The sequence below is a fragment of the Passer domesticus genome, chromosome 6, assembly GCF_036417665.1.
Source record: "Passer domesticus isolate bPasDom1 chromosome 6, bPasDom1.hap1, whole genome shotgun sequence".
NCBI lineage: Eukaryota > Metazoa > Chordata > Aves > Passeriformes > Passeridae > Passer > Passer domesticus.
Genome location: NC_087479.1, coordinates 71,209,982 through 71,227,695, shown reverse-complemented (window position 1 = coordinate 71,227,695; position 17,714 = coordinate 71,209,982). Strand labels below are relative to the sequence as shown.

Sequence of the window (17,714 nt, the reverse complement as noted above, 5' to 3'; positions counted from 1 at the left end):
CTGGACAGCAGGTGACTTCTAGAGATGGACTTGGGCAGAGGACCTTCAGCCTCACTGTGCTCATCCCTTGTTTTTCCCCAAACCAGGATTTCCCATTCCCAAATCTTGGCCCAATGGAGGAGAAGGCTGCAAGGAAGAGGAGGATGCCCAGAGACACTCAGGCAGGTGAGGAGGAAGTCAGTGCCCCTTTCCCCCTCTCTCCTGCTCCATCTCCCAGCCCAGCCTGGCCCCCAGCTGCAGGACAACCCACTGCCAACGCTGTCCTGCTGGGGATGCACTGGGGGATCTCCTGCCCCTTCCCTCTGGCACGGAGGCACATTCACAGGCTCTGGGGCAGGAGGAGGAACCGCGGGCAGTTTGGGGTGCGTGGCTCGGCTGCTCCCGGCGCGGTTCCCCTGAGCCCCCGGCGCGGCTCCGCCAGCCCCCCCCCCCCCCCCCCCCGGCACTGGCCGGAGGTTCTTTAACAGAAATGCTGGTAAATTGACCATCTGGAATGACACTAAATACAATTTCAAGGAGCTGCTTGTTTGCTGGGCAGATTGCCGAATTCCACATTGGTGTTTCTTTCAGTAAAACTGCACTTTAAAAGGTCTTAGCAAATTTGTGCTTGCATAAAATTTGTGGCTACCATGGGCTTCTCTCAAAACTAATTTACATAAAATCATGTCACACTTATTACATTCTTTGAATCCCTCCAGTAAATCCATCATGATGTTATTTCAGTCACAGTTTGTTCAACTTTTCAGTGCCTTTTTTTCCATTAAATGCATGAGAATAAGTTAAATTTTGCTGAATGTATAACTTTTAAGAATATTATTTTTTAAATTCTGTGATGTTTAATTTAATGTAAATACAGGATTGACATGATTAAGCAAAGTTAAACTTCATTATTGTTAGATTTGAGCAATGTTAAGTTACATACTATTAATTTGAAATCCTGTTGTTCTGGATTGAAATATAATGTGTGTATTCTATTTGCCATCTGTCACAGGTAGGGCAGTTACCTTCTGTTAATTAGGGAGTTAATTGTACCCCATATAGCCCCCACAGATCCCCAAACACCTGCAAGGACTTCCAAGCTTTCTAAACTCCTTCTTGTGAGAGGAGCCTTGGAGCAGCTGGTTTCAATCCCAGCCCGAGATTTTTCAAGATTTTGTATGTAAAGAATTATAGAGGTCGAATGAAACCTTTGTAGAATTTGTCCTACAGGATTAATGATGGCAAACCAGAGATATTTCTCTAAATATATATTATCGTTTATGGTAATGATTAGACAATATTATCTTAATCAGAATAATTTGCTCCTAAGTATAACATCTGTAACATATTATATATCATATCATATCATATCATATCATATCACATATCATATCATATTGTATCATGTACTAGGAAGTGATTGCAAAGTAACTGTATGAAAGCAAAACCAGTTATTAAGCAGAGATTGATGTCACTTCCTGTGTCAGTTTGAAAAGACACGTGTCTTCTAAGGAAGGCAGGAGCCTCTCCTAAAACGTAAAATATAAACCCCCTCCCTCTGAATTGTTATAAATTTGAAATTAAGGGGCTCTCAGGCAAAAATATGGGAGCAGGAATAACAGTTCTTTATTAGGGAAACAAATAAAAAGATAAAATAAACAATGCAGTAAAGCAAGACAACACTGACAGAATCAGAACACAACCTGACACCCTGTTGCACAGGGTGTTGGTAGCAGTCCAATTGGAATGGTGGCTGCAGTCCTCCTGGAGTGTCAGGTGCGGTTCTGTTGGAGCAGGGATCCTGTAGAAAGGTGTAGTCTTCCTCTGAAGATCCAGTGGAAGAGGCAGCTGCTGTTCCTCTGGGAAATCCAGTGGAGAAAGCCATGCTAGTGTTCCAGAAACTCAAGATTATATCTGGTAGGAATGCTTGCTTCTCCCCTCTGGGTGGAGCATCTCCCAATGGGATGCTGTAGTTCTTATCAGTCATGCAGTGACATTCAATAGCCTGTTATCAGCAGATGTCTGCCCTGAGGAAGGAGTGGGTGTGGAAGAGATAAGGAAAACTACCCGCTTAACAGAAGACAACTGCCATAGAGATGGCAAAGAGAATACAATCTGCTTGGCAATCCAGGACTGTCTCCATTGTGAAACTCAGGGGCCCCAAGGAGCCAAGGGTCCATGGTGACCTTGTGGATCCTGTAGTGTCACAGAGGAGCCATTGTGACACAGTGAGGGCAGATGGAGTCGAGGGGTCATGGTGACAGATCAGGGCTTTGTGGGAGCACAAAGGACACTCCAGGGCCTCATGAAACCAAGGAGACCATTGGGACACTGTGGGGTCTCACAAAACCAAGGGAACATGAAACAGGTCTGGCTGGCTGGGCCTCCTGGGGACCACCTGAGAGGTCCAGCTGACCTTGGCATGTCGAGGGCTGCTTCTCATCTACCCTTGAAGCACTGGGGCTCTGGGCTTTCCTTCCTATGGGAGAGAACTGTCCTTGTCCTCCAGGGGCCCATGTCAAAATTGGGATTCCTTCTCCAAATTTCCTTATATGCAAAGGTTGTTTCCAGATGAAATCTGCCAGGAGTGACAGCTCTGGCTGCCTTGGCCATCCAGGGGCCACCTGTCATCTGCCTTTGAAACACTGGAACCATGTGCTTTTCTTTCTTATGGGAAAAAACCATCCATCTGGACTAGGACCCATGGCTAAAATTGGGCATCTGCCTCCAACATTCCCTATATCCAAGGATAACTCCGAGACAAAAGCTGCCAGGAGTGACAAATCTGGCTGGCCTTGGCTTCCTAAGGGCTGGCACTCATCTGCCTCTGAAACACTGAGGCTCTGTGCTTTCCTTCCTAATGAAAAGAACTCTTCTTGCTGTCCAGGTGCCCATGGCCAAAATTGACATTCCACCTCCAAAATGCCCTGTGACCAAGGATAGCCCCTAGACAAAAGGTGCCAGCAGAGAGAGGTTTGGCTGGCTTGTCTTAATGGTGGCCAACTCTCATCATCTTCCAGAACACCTGGACTTTGCACTTTTCTTTCCAATACAAAAAAACCCATCCATCTTGACCAGGTGCCCATGGTCAAATCTGGGATTCCATCTCAAGAACACAATACATCCAAGGATTTCCCCCCAATGAAAGATGCCAGGACAGACAGGTCAGGGTGCCCTTGGCCTCTTGGGGGCTGCGTCTCATCTGCTTTCCAAACACTGAGTGTCGGTGCTTTCCTTCCAATGGAAAAGAACCATCCTTCTTCTCAAGATGCCCGTGGACAAAACTGAGATTCTTCCTCCCAAATTCCATATATCCAAGGACTCCTCCATGATGAGAGCTGCCAGGAGAAACAGATATGGCTGGCTGAGCCTCCCAGGAGCCATCTCTCTCCTCATCTCCATTTGAAACACTTGAGCTCTGTGCTTTCCTTCCTATGGAAAAGAACCATTCTTCTTAACTGTGCAGAAATGGCCAAAATTGGGATTCCACCTCCCAAATCCCCTATATCCAAGGGTTGCTGTCAGACAAAAGCTACCAGGACAGAGAGGTGTGGCTGGCCTTGGCCTCGCATAGCTGCCTCTTAGCTGCCCCTGAAACACCAGTGTTCTGTGCTTTCCTTCCTGTTGAAAAGGACTGAGATTCTCCCCCAAGTGTCCATGTGTGAAATTGGGATTCTACCTCTAAAATTCTGTATATCCAAGGGTTGCTTCCAGGCAAAATCTGCCAGTCCCATCAAGTCTGGCTGGCCTTGGCCTCTGGTGACTGCCTCTGCAACACTGGGGCTTGGTTCTTTCCTTCCCATGGAGATCCCTGGGATACTGTGGGGACCTCATGAAAGCAAGGGGTTCATTGTGGCACCACTGGAGCCCATGGAACCAAGGGGCCATGGTGACACAGCGGGGCTTCATGGAACCCAGAGATCATTATGACTCTGTGGGGCCTGATGGAACCATGGAGACCATGAGGGCCTTTCAGGGCCTCATGTCACCAAAGGGCCATTGGGACACCTCAGTGCGTCATGGAAGCAAGGGACCATTGGGACACTATGGGGCCCCGTGTAACTGAGGGAACATGGAGCAGGTCTGGCTGGCTTGGTCTCCCCATGGGCCACCTGACAAGTCTAGCTGACCTTGGCATGTCAAGGGCTGCTTCTCATCAGCTCCTGAAACACTGGGGCTCCGTGCTTTCCCTGCAATGGAAAAGAACCATCCATCTTTTCAGATGCCGGTTGCCAAAACTGGTACACTCCCTAAAAGATTTCTGGTGGGCAAGGGTATATCTCAGAAAAAAACTTACCTGCTCTGGCTAGCCTTGGCCTCTGGTGGTCACCTCTCATCTGCCCCTGAAACACTGTGGCTCTGTTCCTTAATTCCTGTGGAAAAGAACCACCTTTCATGCCCAGATGCCATGGCCAAAATTAGAATTTTATCTCCCAAATTCTATATATCCAAGGATTGCTCAAACAAAAACAGCCAGGTCAGGCTGGCCCTGTCCTCTGGTGATTTTCTTAGACTCTGAGCTGAATGTTTTCATTTGAAAACACCTTGGAGAGACCCCAGAAACCTCCCAGGGAGGGGTTTTGAGGCCTCGGGCACATGAGGACTACATATGGACAAAGGAGCTCTGTGCTCTGTGCTGTTGTGGTGGAAGTCATGTTCTAAGAGAAGGTGCTAGCACTTGCCTCCATGTCTAACAGAAAACCAATCAGTAATTAGCTTTGAGAATTGGCAATCTGTTAAACCACTAAGGAAACTGTACACACCTCTGTGAAAACACATGTTAAAGATGAGAAAGCCTAGGAGGGTCTCTTTCCCTTGGGGCCAGCAAAGAGATAACAAGGCTGGCCCAGCCCCCGTCTCAGCCGGGCCGGGCCGGCTCGGCCAAGATTCTGCCACCCTCGGGGTTCACCCGCAAGCCCCGGGCAGGGGGAGGAGAAGCCATGGGCCCCGGCCGTGCTGCTGTGTTCTGGCCTGGCTGCTGAGATCCTGGCCCTCCCTCAGCACGGCCCATCCTGACACAGCCCCAGCGCAGCCGCTGCAGAAACCTCCATCGTAAAACAGCTCCGGCCGCAAGGACCCAGCCCGGCCGGGGTCACAGAACCATCTGCAGGCCCCGGGAGAGATATTAACTCTTTCAGTGCTTCCATCCTCCCTCGAGGGAGAGAAATGGACAAAGTGCAGGCACACAGAGGAGCAACCGAGATCAGTGAGGAGGAAGTTGAGTCCCAAATGGGAGGGATGAGGAAATGCCTTGATCTTGGGGTTGAAATCCTCTTGTAAAGCTATGGAGACGGACGTAATTGATACAGAAGACTCTCTTTTGCCCTATAATTCACTGAAAAATATGGGGGGATGACTTCTTCAGCAAAGGCCTCCATGCTACAGTAAGCAAATGTTGAAGTAGCTGTGGAGGAGATTGCACATGAGAGTAGTTTGAACATTGAAACTGGCAAAACTGATGAGACCTTGTGCCCTCAGGGAGAGAAGAAGATCTCAGAGATGAAAATTATATCAAGAATGGATGAAGACAACTTTTGCTTTTAAATGGCTCGTTTTTAAACTAATGCCCCATAAGCCAGCATAGCCCGTAAACACAGCTCTTGGAAGGCTGTGAAAAAATAGGAGGGACTTCATGATATTCTGGGCGGCTTCTATTTCGGGAAATTGAGAGCCATGAGAGAACTGTTTTGTTATGGAGACGTCTCCATAGCATGAAAGAGAGAATCCTCTCCCTAAGTGAACTGAAGAAAGACTATTCTAGAGGTGGCAAACAAACTGGAATGTTTATGTTTTGTCTCCTTATGTTGTCAGTAAGGAAGAAAAGGTTGTAGGGAGAGAAGTGTTCTGAAAGCTTTTTCCTGATTCTTAATTCTCTATCTTTCAGTTACTACTAATAAACTTATCTTTATACCCTTCTGAAGTTTTGAGCCTACTTTGCCTTTCTCATAATCCTATCTCCCAGCAGGAAATGAGTAAGAATATACTAGTGAGTTCACTGGAAATTAGGCAAAACTGAACACACCACACTAATTAATCCTTCCTCCAAGAAATGTCAAACAGGTGAAACAAAACCACTACAGAAATCTTCCTGATGAATTGCCCAGAGCAGAGGGAAATCAAGGCAGAGCCATGGTCTGTCAGGACTCTTTGATCCTAGTGAGCCCCGTGGTGCATTTGGAGTGGAGCCCCTGAAGCTCAGGGCATGAGAGGAGATTGCACAAAGCTTTCCAGGAGTCCAAGTCAGAAATAAACCCCAAAGTGTTGCAAGGTATGAATGGGTCCCACTGAGGTCCATCCCCAACACAGGCTCCTCATGGATTCCTTGCAGGAGAGAACTAGGGGGTCAGGACGGCACAAAAACCTTTCAAAGATTCAGTGTGGAAAGGAAAATCCAAAGTGCCTTAAAAACCTTGAGTAACTCAAAGCATTAATGAGCCCCACTGAGTGTTAATGCAAACCTCTCAAGGGACTCGTTAAAGCAGATAATTGGGGCCATGATTGCACAAAACTCTCACAGAGTCTGTATCAAAAGGGAAACATCAAGTACCTGAAAATAACTGAAGTACCCTGAAGCATTAATGAGCCCCACTGGATGCTGTTACTGACAAAGCCTCTCCAGGGACTAATTACAGCAGATAATTGGAGGCCATGATTGCACAAACTTCTCAGAGACTCCAAGGCAAAAGCAAAACCCCATGTCCTTTGACACCTGCAGTCCCTGGGAGCATTCAGGAGCCCCCAGGGCCATTCCTGAGCAAGGCTCCCCAGGGACTCCTTCCAGCAGATCCTTGAGGCCACTGGGATGTGGGCTAGGGGGGGATGCTGAGGGCAGGACAAGGGGCTGACAGTGCCCAGCCTGGCTGGGGCTGTGCCAGGAGGCCCCAGGGCCTCAGGACAAGGTGTCTCCTCCCAGCCCTTGGTGGCACAGACCCTGCTGCTGTGCCCCAGGGCACCAAGACCTGGCTCCTCTTTGTCCCCACCTGTCATCACTGCCTCCAGTTCTCTGCTCTGCCTGGGGCCTGGGGACACTTTCTCAGTCGTGTCCCTCAGAGGGACCCATTAAAAGTCCAAGCAAATTTGGAGTTGGATTCTTACTTGGAGTTCTAGAGAGGTTTCTTCAGCTGCCTCTGAGGGACTGATGTTGATGTCCTGAGCACAAAGCCCCAGAGGGTCATTAAAGTCCTTGTGCTGTGTCTCTGCTGCTGAGCTGGGCTGGGCTCCTGGCACAGAGGCAGCTCCTGGTAAGCAAGAAGAGCTTCAAAAGCACATTTCTCTTGATGAGCAGCTCTTCTGCCAGCCCAGTAGGGCTGGGGCACTGCCTGCAGCCAGCCCGGGCACAGCACAGAGAGGCACAGAGGGGTTAAACTCAGCCTGGGCTGGGAGCACAGAGCAGAGCTCACTCAGGGCTCACTAGAGCAGAAATCATCCCAGGTTTCAAACAGTCATTCTCTGGCTGTGGAAGAGAAGCTGCAGCTCCTGCAGGGATCTCCTGGAGCTGGCACATCTCACAGGTTTTAGGAGCTTTCAGGAGCACTCTCAGAGCTGCTCCAGGGCAGGGATGTGGCCCAAGGGCAGGGCTGGCTTTCCCTGCTGCCCCAGCCGAGGCACAGCCCAAGGCAGCTCCTGTTGCCAGGCTCTGCTGCAGGGCTGAGCAGCCGCGGGTGCAGCCAGGGGTGCCCAGGGCTGTCCTGCAGAGCAGGCTCCTGCAGCCCAGGGCGCTGTGCTGGGGCAGGGACTCTGCTGCCTGCCAGGGACAGCTCTCAGCCGGCCCGGGGAGCTGCTCCCAGCACTGGGGAGAAGCTGTCGGGGGAAGGAGCCACCCTGAGCAGGGCAGGTGCTGCTGCTGAGAGGTGCTGGGTGGGGCAGGGCTGCTCCCAGCTCCAGAACAGCCTGGGCACAGCTCCGGAAGAAACTTCCTAAAGAAGGTAAGCCTGGCATTGCTGGAAAGATCAGGAGCTTTCCTGGGAGTGTTTTCAGTTTCCTGCTTGGAAAAGGATGGGAAATTTGGGGTGATGACAAAAAAGATTCTTGCATTTTATACATTTCTTCATATATTCGTAGATCTGTAAATTACTATTATACAGTTATAAAATTATAATCCTTATTTAAATATATTAAACTCTTTATTAACTCTATTAAACTACTATGATATACTTCTATATTTATACTCCTTAATTAACTCTAGTACATTTCCTAACCTTTCTATTAGATTTTAGAACAATAATCTGACTGTCTAAATAAAGTCCTGAAATACTGTATAGTGTTATTATCAGGTAGAGGACCTACAAGGAGAATGCTTTGGTGTTTGACCAGCATGTGAGCAGTCATAAGAAAGAGTGGGGCAAAGAGTGGGACATACTCCAATGGGTTGAGCCAGGGGTGTGTAACCAGGGCAACTGAGTCTCCTATTGGATGTTCCTGTTAAATATCCCGATTATTCAACCTTAATAAATTGTTGAAATCAGGGGCCAGGTGTGCCCCATCCCCACTGGGACACCTGGAAGCTTCCAATAAAGGTCTGGTTTTTATTTTATTGTTCCAACACTGTTGCAAGGGTGTTTTACTCTTTTGATTATAGACCAACAGAGGAATGAGAGGCAGAGCAGGAATTGTAATCCCACAATCACAGAACATTCTGAGTTGAATGAGACATACAGGATCATCAAAGGAATGTTTGAACATTTACAGAGACTCCTGAACTGTAACTTTGGGTGGTCAGTCTCTGCTGGGAGCCTCCCAAAGGGCCCTCAGCCACTCCTCAGCCCTGGACAGCAGCAGCATCCCCTCCGCAGGGCCCAGCAGGGCTCTCCTGAGCTGCCCTTGCCCACCTGCACACAGAGCCTGCCCCAGCCAGGGCCCTGCACACAGGCAGGTTTCTGTAGGGCCGGGGCCAGGGCACACAGGGTGGGATGGGCTCTGTGAGCACTGGCAGGGACAAGGCTCCTCTCAGGAGGGAATGTCCAGGCCCAGGGAGATGCTCAGGCAAGGAGAGGGGGCTGAAGAGAGCAGTGCTGGGGCAGGAGGGCACTGTTGGTGTGTGGGAGGTGCCGGGCACAGCTGGGCACGGGAACACTGTCCTGAGTGCCCGGCTGTCTCTGCCCTGCCCTCTCAGGCACAGCACCACAGCATCTTCTCTTGTTTCTGCACTGCCCTGATATTGTCACTGTTATCTGCTGCTCTCAGGGAGGCTCTGGCATTTGCAGCAGCTGAGTCAGGCACTGCCCTTGGCATTCCTGCCTGGCAGGGGTGTCCATGGGAATGGGGTGTCCAAGCTTCCCTGGGACCTGTGGGGCTGTGGGCAAAGCAGTCCATGGGAAAGGGGAATGAGCTGAGCCCCCTCCCTGAGATCCCATCATGGGCACAGCCGGGGATCTCCTTGCTGTGCCCTTCCAAGCTCTGAGCTGCCCTCCTGGGTGCAAATCTGTGCCAGAGCCTCTGGCAGTTCCTTGAATTTCCCACGGGGAAGGGCAGAGCTGCCAGAGCTGAGGAAATGCTGCTGGCTTTGCCAAGAGAGCTGTGAGTGTCCTTGGCACAAGGGGGGGCGGAGAACTTGCCCAGAGACTTTTAGAGAGGGTGAGACATTCAGGGATTCCTCTGCTCTGGGCAGGGTCTGGTTTATCCCAGGCTGACCTGGGAGTGTGTCTGTGCTCTGATTGCAGCCAAAGGTGCAAAGCCAGGGCAGCTGGGAACAAGCCCATCCAGCCCCTCATCTCCCCTCAGCCACAGGGAATCCTTTGCCTCTCCCATCTCTCAGTGGCAAACTCTGAGTGCATCAGAAATGCTGGGGATTTATGACCTCACACAACCAGGAATGATGCATGGGTAGGAAAACAATTCCTAAAACCAACTCCTGCCATCCTTTAGACTTGGGAATGCAGATGCTACCAAGCCTTTCTGCATCAGGAATGATTCCATTGCCAAATCCTGAATATCCAGCCTTGTCCCTCGGACACATGGCCAAAAACCATGAGCAGTGGGGCAGGGATGGCTCCTTGAGAGCCCCCATGCACAGGCCTGGCTGCTCCTGGCACACTCTGCCTGCTCAACTGGAGCTCAGGCAGGGACCTGGGGGAAGGTTTTCCCAGAGCAGGGACAAGGGTGGGTGAGTCCCAGCGAGGCAGGCACAGGGGACGGCCCAGGTTTGGCTCAAAGCAGCCTGTCCTCACTTGTCACTGTCTTTTCTCCATCAACAGGTCCCCATGTGCAGCCACAGCAAATGTCCAACAGCAGCTCCATCAGCCACTTCCTCCTGCTGGCATTGGCAGACACGCGGCAGCTGCAGCTCCTGCACTTCTGCCTCTTGCTGGGCATCTCCCTGGCTGCCCTCCTGGGCAACAGCCTCATCATCAGCGCCGTAGCCTGCGGCCACCACCTGCACACGCCCATGTTCTTCTTCCTGCTCAACCTGGACCTCAGCGACCTGGGCTCCATCTGCACCACTGTCCCCAAAGCCATGCACAATTCCCTCTGGGACACCACCACCATCTCCTACACAGGATGTGCTGCTCAGGTTTTTCTGAATTTCTTCTTCCTTGGCTCAGAGCTTTCCCTCCTGACCATCATGTACTACGACTGCTACGTGTCCATCTGCAAACCCCTGCACTACGGGACCCTCCTGGGCAGCAGAGCTTGTGCCCACATGGCAGCAGCTGCCTGGGCCAGTGCCTTTCTCAATGCTCTCATGCACACAGCCAATACATTTTCCGTGCCGCTGTGCCATGGCAATGCCCTGGGCCATATCTTCTGTGAAATCCCGGCAATCCTCAAGCTCTTCTGCTCCAAATCTTATTTCAGGGAACTTGGGCTTATTGCAATCAGTGCCTGTTTAGTATTTGGTTTTTTGTGTTCATTGTTTTCTCCTATGTGCAGCTCTTCAGGGCTGTGCTGAGGATCCCCTCTGAGCAGGGACGGCACAAAGCCTTTTCCACATGCCTCCCTCACCTGGCTGTGGTCTCCCTCTTTATCAGCACTGGCATGTTTGCTCATCTGAAGCCCCCATCCATGTCCTTCCCACCCGTGGATCTGTCCCTGTCAGTTCTGTACTCGGTGGTGCCTCCAGCCCTGAACCCCCTCATCTACAGCCTGAGGAACCAGGAGCTAAAGGCTGAAGTGAGAAGACTGATGACTGGATGTTTTCAGGAAAATTAATCTCCTGGCCAGTGTTTGCAAATCACTTTTAATAAATGTCATTTTTGATGCTTCTTATTGTTTTCATTGGGGGTTTTTTTAGTTTAAACATTTTATTAATATTGTCCACAGTGAAATGCCATTCTATGTGCCATTACTCATTTTGTTTCTCTCCACAGTCCCTGTGGCCACAGACTGTGTCAATAAGGGGCTGCACTCTCAGTGGCTTTAAAGGAACGAAAGGATCTCCCAGCAGAGTTTTCTGCAGAGATGCCCTTTTGCTGCCTGCTCTGGAGCTGCAGCAGCAATGTCTGTGTGCAGAGCTGGGGCAGATCAGTGCTGGCACAGCAGCTGTGCCCAGCAGCAGCAGCAGCACTTGGTGTTGCCAGTGCTGCTGCCGTGGCCCTGCCCGCTGCCCTGGTGGCCCTGGTGTTGCTGCAGGGCCTGAGTGCTCTCGGGGCCGGGCACAGTCCTGGGGGTGGCAGTGCCGGGGCTGCAGCAGGGACAGGCCATGGGCACTGCTGGGGCAGCGCTGACGCCTCAGGCCAGGCCCTGGGGGCTCCAGGCTCCTTGCCCAGGCTCTCTCAAGAACACGGCCAGGCCAATGCTCAGCACAGAAAAGCCCCAGGGTGAGCAGCCCCAGGCTGGCCATGGGCAGGCTGGGGGCAAACAGCATGGCTGGGGCTCTGCAAGGGCCCTGGGGGAGACGGGAAGGAGCAGCAGAGCAGGGGCTGATCCGTCCCCAGTGCGCTGCACAGCCCAGGGCGGCGTCCCAGAGCGTCCTCATGGAGCTGCCAACAACATCCCCCCTCTGCAGCCCTGGCCTCTCCCCCAGCTCACAGAGGTGCCCCATCCTTGCAGGCACAGCCACGGCAACGCTGGCTCAGGAGCCCCTGTTTGCATTGCACAGAGCAGGCAGGAGCACCCCCATGCTGCTGCTGTGGGGACATGAACCTGAGGGAGCACAAATGCCATCAGCCCCTGGGGCCAGCAAGGGCTGGGGGACACCAGGGAAAGCACTCAGCTTTGTCCTGGCCCCTGCAGTCAGCCAGAAAGTTTGTTCCCATCAGCTGGGAGTTTCTTGTGCCACTGCAGACGCTGTTGCTCAGAGCCAGGGCTGCCTGGCAGCCAGCCCCAAACTGTCCTGAGCATTTCCTTGACTTCACCTTGGCTTTCTTTACGCTTCCCTGCCACAAATTTCTTCCCGTTGCCCACCTCTGTTCTTTCACCTGCAAACAGCCCATCCCTGTTTGCCCTTCCCTCTGCGGCCCCACTCCCCACTGCAGTTCCTGACTTGGCACCATGGGAACGTCCCTTGGGCAGCAGGATCATCCTCCAAGTACTGCAGGAATTGTCTGCAGGCTCCTGCAGTGCCTGGTGCTGCTCCCTTGCCAGAGGCACCCCAGGCCAGGGGGGCACATCTGGGCTGCTCTGTCTGCCTGTGGGGCTCCCTGTTCTGGGCAATGAGGAGGAGCTGCAGAGGCTCTGCAGGACTGACAGGATGGGCTTTGGGGCTGGCAGGAGAAGCTGAGGCACCTGGGCTGCTGGAGCTTCTGAAGAGGAGGCCCAGGGCTCATCGTGCAACTGCTCCAAGGGTGGTTTCAGATAATCCCAGAACCAGCAAGGTTGGAAAAGACCTTGGAGATCATCAAGTCCAACCTGTGCCCTGACATTGCCTTGTCTTCCCTGAGCCTCCTCTTCTCCAGGATAAACAACCCCTGCTCCCTCAGCCACTCCTCACAGGACTTGTGCTCCAGACCCCTCTCCAGCCTTGTTGCCCTTCTCTGGACATGCTCCAGCCCCTCCATGTCCTTCCTAAATTGGGGGCCCAGAACTGGACACAGCACTCGAGGTGCAGCCTCACCAGTGCTGAGTACAGGGGAAGAATCACTGCCCTGCTCCTGCTGGCCACACCATTCCTGATCCAGGCCAGGAGCCATTGGCCTTCTTGGCCACCTGGGCACACTGCTGCCTCATGTCCAGCCTGCTGTCCATCAGTCCCTGCAGGTCCCTTTCTGCCTGGCTGCTGTCCAGCCACTCTGTCCCCAGCCTGTAGTGCTGCAGGGGTTGTTGTGGCCAAAGTGCAGGACCTGGCACTTGGACTTGTTAAAGCTCACCTTGTAGGATTTGGGCCCTGGATACAGCCTGTCCAGGGCGCTGTGCAGAGCCCTCCTGCCCTCCAGCAGATCCACACTCACACCCAGCTTGGTGTCACCACAGTTCCTTGAGGCCCATGAGTGTCACAATGGTCTCCATGATTCCATGAGGCCTCCCTGTGTCACAATGTCCCTTTGGTTCCATGGAACCCCTTGGTGTCACAAAGTCCCTTGGATCCTTGGGCCCTGCAGTGTCACAGTGGCGCCGTGGTCCTCCAAGTCCCTGCAATGTCCCAATGGATCCTTGGTTCCCTGAGGTCTGGCAGTGCAGCAATGCTCTCCTTGGTTCCCACAGTCTTTTGTACCTCTTACTTTCAGACAATAGAAGAACACCTGGTAGATGATGGGGAGTGGGAGGAGATATCTACTCGAGGAGGTAATAATAAAAATTCCTCCTGACCCCCACTCCCAAGCCAGGTGCCACTTCAGAACAGGTATGAGCCCCTGGATCTGGAGAGTCATCCAGATGATTTAGAAGAAAATTATCTGTCCATTGAGCCTCCCAATTATGATTCATGTCTGAGAAGGATTACCACCTGTAACATCAAAAGGAAAGAAGGATAATCATGGTGGGTGACTCCCTTCTGAGGTGAACAGAGGGCCCCAAATGTGGACTGGACCCACCCCACAGAGAGGTCTGCTGCCTCCCTGGGGCTCAGATATGGGATATAATTGAGAGACTGCCTGGGCTGATTCAGCCCTCTGATTATTACCCACTGCTGATACTCCAGGCTGGCAGTGATGAGATTGAAAAGAGGAGTGTCAGGGCAATTAAAAGGGATTTTAGGGCACTGGAACAAGTGGTTGATAGGACAAGGGCACAGGTTGTCTTTTCCTCAGTCCCTCTGGTGGCTAAGAAGAACAGTGAAAGCAATAGGAGAGCTCAAATTATTAACAAGTAGCTCAAGGGTTGGTGTTACCTGCAGAATTTTGGATTCTTTAATCACGGGGCAACTTTTATGGCAGCTGGTCTGCTTGAACCAGACAGGCTCCATCCTTCTGTTAAGGGCAGAAGAATTTTAGCTCGTGAACTGGCAGAACTTGTTGAGAGGGCTTTAAACTAGGATTGAAGGAGAAAGGGGATGCAGCTGGGCTCTCTGGAAGCATACCCAAGGGTGGTAAGCCTGAGTTAGGGGTGAAATCAGCAGCCCAGCTGAGGTGCACGGATACCAGTGCACGCAGCATGGGTAACAAACAGGAAGAGCTGGAGGCCATGGTCCAGCAGCAGAGCTGTGATGTAATTGCCATCACAGAAATGTGGTGGGATGACTCACATGGCTGGAGCACTGCATTAGATGGCTAGAAACTCTTCAGAAGAGATAAAAAAGGGAGAAGTGGTGGAGGGGTGGTTCTTTATATTAGGGAGGGCTTTGATGCTATGGATGTTGAAAGTAATGATGAAGTTGAATGCCTGTGGGTGAGAATTAGGGGGAGGGCCAACAAGGCTGACATCCTACTGGGAGTCAGTTATTGTCCACCCAGCCAGGAAAAAGAGGTGACATCTCATTCTATAAACAGCTAGAGAATGTTTCTGGATCATCAACCCTTGTTCTTGTAGGTGACTTCAACTTGCCAGACATCTGCTGGGAACTTAATACAGAAGAAAAAAGGCAGTCCAGGAAATTTTTAGAGTGTGTGGAGGACAACTTTTGTTTCAGCTGGTGGGTGGGCCCACCAGGGGAGGTACTGTGTTAGATCTTGTTGTTTGCAAATAGAGATGGGCTGGTGGGAGATGTGGTGGCTGGAGGCCACTTGGGGCAGAGTGATCATGAGATTATAAAATTCTTGATATTTGGTGAAGTCAGGAGGAACATTAATAAGACTTTTATACTAGACTTTTGGAGAGCAGACTTTGGCCTATTTAGGAGGCTTATTCAAAGAGTTCCTTGGGAAGCAGCCCTTAAATGCAAGGGGGTTCAGGAAAAGTGGATGTGCTTCCAAACACTGATCTTGAGGGCACAGGAACAGACTATCCCTGTGTGGTGAAAGATGAGGCAACGAGGCAGTTGCCCAGCCTGGATGGGGAGGGAGGTTTTGGAGGACCTTAAGCATAAAAAGAGGATGAATCATCTTTGGAAGGAGGGTCAGGTATCTCAGGAAATATTTAAGAGGGCTTCTAGAGCATATAGGAAAAAAATCAGGGAGGCCAAAGCTCATTTTGAAATTAAAATGGCGACTTCTGTAAAGGATAATAAAAAATTTTTTACAAGTATATTAATGGTAAAAGGAAGGGTAAGACCAACCTCTGTTCTATACTGGATGAGGGAGAGAACTTAGTAACTGCAGATGAGGAGAAGGCAGAAGTGCTTAACACCTTCTGTGCCTCAGCCTTTAGTGGGAACATGACTTATCCCCAGGACAACTGTCTTCTTGGGTTGGGTGATGGTGCCAGGGAACAGAATGGTCCACCCATTATCCAAAAGAAGGCAGTCAGAGAACTTCTGAGCTGCTTGGATGTTCATAATCCATGGGACCAGATGGAATCCACCCCAGGTTGATAAGGGAGCTGGCAGATGAGCTTGCCAAGCCACCCTCCATCCATCATTTACCAGCAGTCCTGGCTCACTGGTGAGGTTCCAGATGACTGGAAGCTGCCCAATGTGACACCCATTCACAAGAAGGGTGGGAAGGAGGATCCTAATAAATACAGGCCAGTCAATCTGACCTCGGTACCCAGTAAAGAAATGGAACAATTTATACTGAGGGTCATCACCCAGCACTTACAGCATGGCCAGGGTATCAGACCCAGCCAGCAGCGGTTCAGGAGGGGTAGGTGGTGTTTGACCAACCTGGTCTCCTTTTATGACCAGGTGACCCTCCTGGTGGATGCAGAAAAGGCTGGGGATGTGTCTATTTGGACTCCAGCAAGGCCTTTGGCACTGTCTCCCACAGCACAGTCCTGGAAAAGCTGCAGCCCAGGGCTGGGACAGGAGCACTCTGTTCTGCTGGGTTCAGAACTGGCTGCATGGCCAGCCCAGAGAGTGCTGGTGAGCGCTGCTGCATCCAGCTGGCAGCCATGCACCAGTGCTGTCCCTCAGGGCTCTGTGCTGGGGCCAGCTCCGTTCAATATTTTTACTGATGACATGGATGAGGGGATTGAGTCTTTCATTAGTAAATCTGCAGATGACACTGAGCTGGAAGTGTGTGTCCATCTGCTGGAAGGTAGGCGGGCTTTGCAGGGAGATCTGGAATGGTTGGATGGATTGGCAGAGTCAAATCAAATGAAGTTTAGTAACTCCACATCCCAAGTCCTGCATTTTGGCTGCAATAACCCCCTGCAATGCTAGAGGCTGGGAATGGTGTGGCTGGACAGTGGCCAGGCAGAAAGGGACCTGGGGGCACTGGTCAACAGCCGGCTGAACATGAGCCAGCAGTGTGCCCTGGTGGCCAAGAAGGCAAATGGCTCCTGGCCTGGATCAGGAATGGTGTGGCCAGCAGGAGCAGAGAGATCATTCTTCCCCTGTATTTGGCACTGGTGTACTTGGCATTCTTCCTGTGTACTGGTGTACTTGGCATTCTTCCTGTGTACTGGCACTGTAACTTGAGTGCTGTGTCCAGTTCTGGGCCCCCCAATTTAGGCAGGACATGGAGGACCTGGAGCGTGTCCAGAGAAGGGCAACAAGGCTGGTGAGGGTCTTGGAACACACTTCCAAGGAGTGGCTGAGGGAGCTGGGGTTGTTTAGACTGGAGAAGAGGAGACTCAGAGTTGACCTTATCACTCTCTACAGCTTCCTGAAATGTGGTTGTAGTCAGGTGGGAGTCAATCTCTTACTCTGGCAACAACTGACAGAACCAGAGAACACAGTCTTAAGCTCCACCAAGAGAAATATAGGTTGGATATTAGGAAAAAGTGTTTTGCAGAAAGGGTGATAAAGAATTGGATTGGTTTGCCCTGGGAGATGGTAGAGCCACCATCTTTGGATGTGTTTATAAAAGGCAGGATGTGGCACTCGGTGCTGTGGTTTAGTTGAGGTGCGGTTAGGGCTGGGTTGGACTCAATGATCTTGAATGTCTCTTCCAACCCCGTAATTCTTTGATTCTGTGACTCAGTGATCCCAATGGGCCCCTGCCAGCTCAGCCCCTTTTGCAATTCTCACCCTTTGGCTCAGCATTTGTGTCCCCTGCAGGCGCTGGCAGAGCAGTTGGGGACAGGGCAGGAGTGGGGCAGCCCCAGCGTTCCCCTGTTTGTGACACCCCAGTGGTGACAGCCCCAGCATTCCCCTGTGTGTGACACCCCAGTGGTGACAGCCCCAGCATTCCCTCACTGCAGATGCTCCAAGGGAAGCGTCCAGAGCCGAGTCCAGTCCATGGAACTGAGCGGCCACTGCCCAGCTGTCCTGGTTTAGGGCAAGTTTGGGAGACAATCCCCAAAGGGGCTTCTCTACAAAAGCAGATTCAATTGCCCCTCCCCCCTCCAACCGGTTCGGGAGAAAATATCTCCTTGGAGAAAAA

The 17,714-nt window shown here is 51.5% G+C and overlaps 2 long non-coding RNA genes across 6 annotated transcripts; one reads left to right on the top strand and one right to left on the bottom strand.

The window, feature by feature from the left end:
- Positions 1–1,581: 1,581 nt before the first annotated feature.
- On the bottom strand, positions 1,582–17,424 carry LOC135303985 (uncharacterized). 4 transcript variants are annotated; one of them, XR_010365421.1, is made up of 6 exons: positions 14,372–14,428; positions 14,183–14,261; positions 13,224–13,798; positions 4,277–4,352; positions 4,110–4,169; positions 1,582–3,411 (listed from the first exon to the last, which is right to left on the bottom strand). It is a non-coding gene; the product is annotated as an uncharacterized LOC135303985 (long non-coding RNA). The 4 variants fall into 4 exon arrangements; XR_010365420.1 differs by lacking the exons at positions 14,183–14,261; positions 14,372–14,428 and adding an exon at positions 17,360–17,424; XR_010365419.1 differs by having other exon boundaries at positions 14,183–14,460.
- LOC135303986 (uncharacterized) lies at positions 13,414–14,891 on the top strand. Of its 2 annotated transcripts, none has more exons than XR_010365424.1 (2): positions 13,414–13,696; positions 14,821–14,891. It is a non-coding gene; the product is annotated as an uncharacterized LOC135303986 (long non-coding RNA). The 2 variants fall into 2 exon arrangements; XR_010365423.1 differs by having other exon boundaries at positions 13,414–13,831.
- Positions 17,425–17,714: the final 290 nt, after the last annotated feature.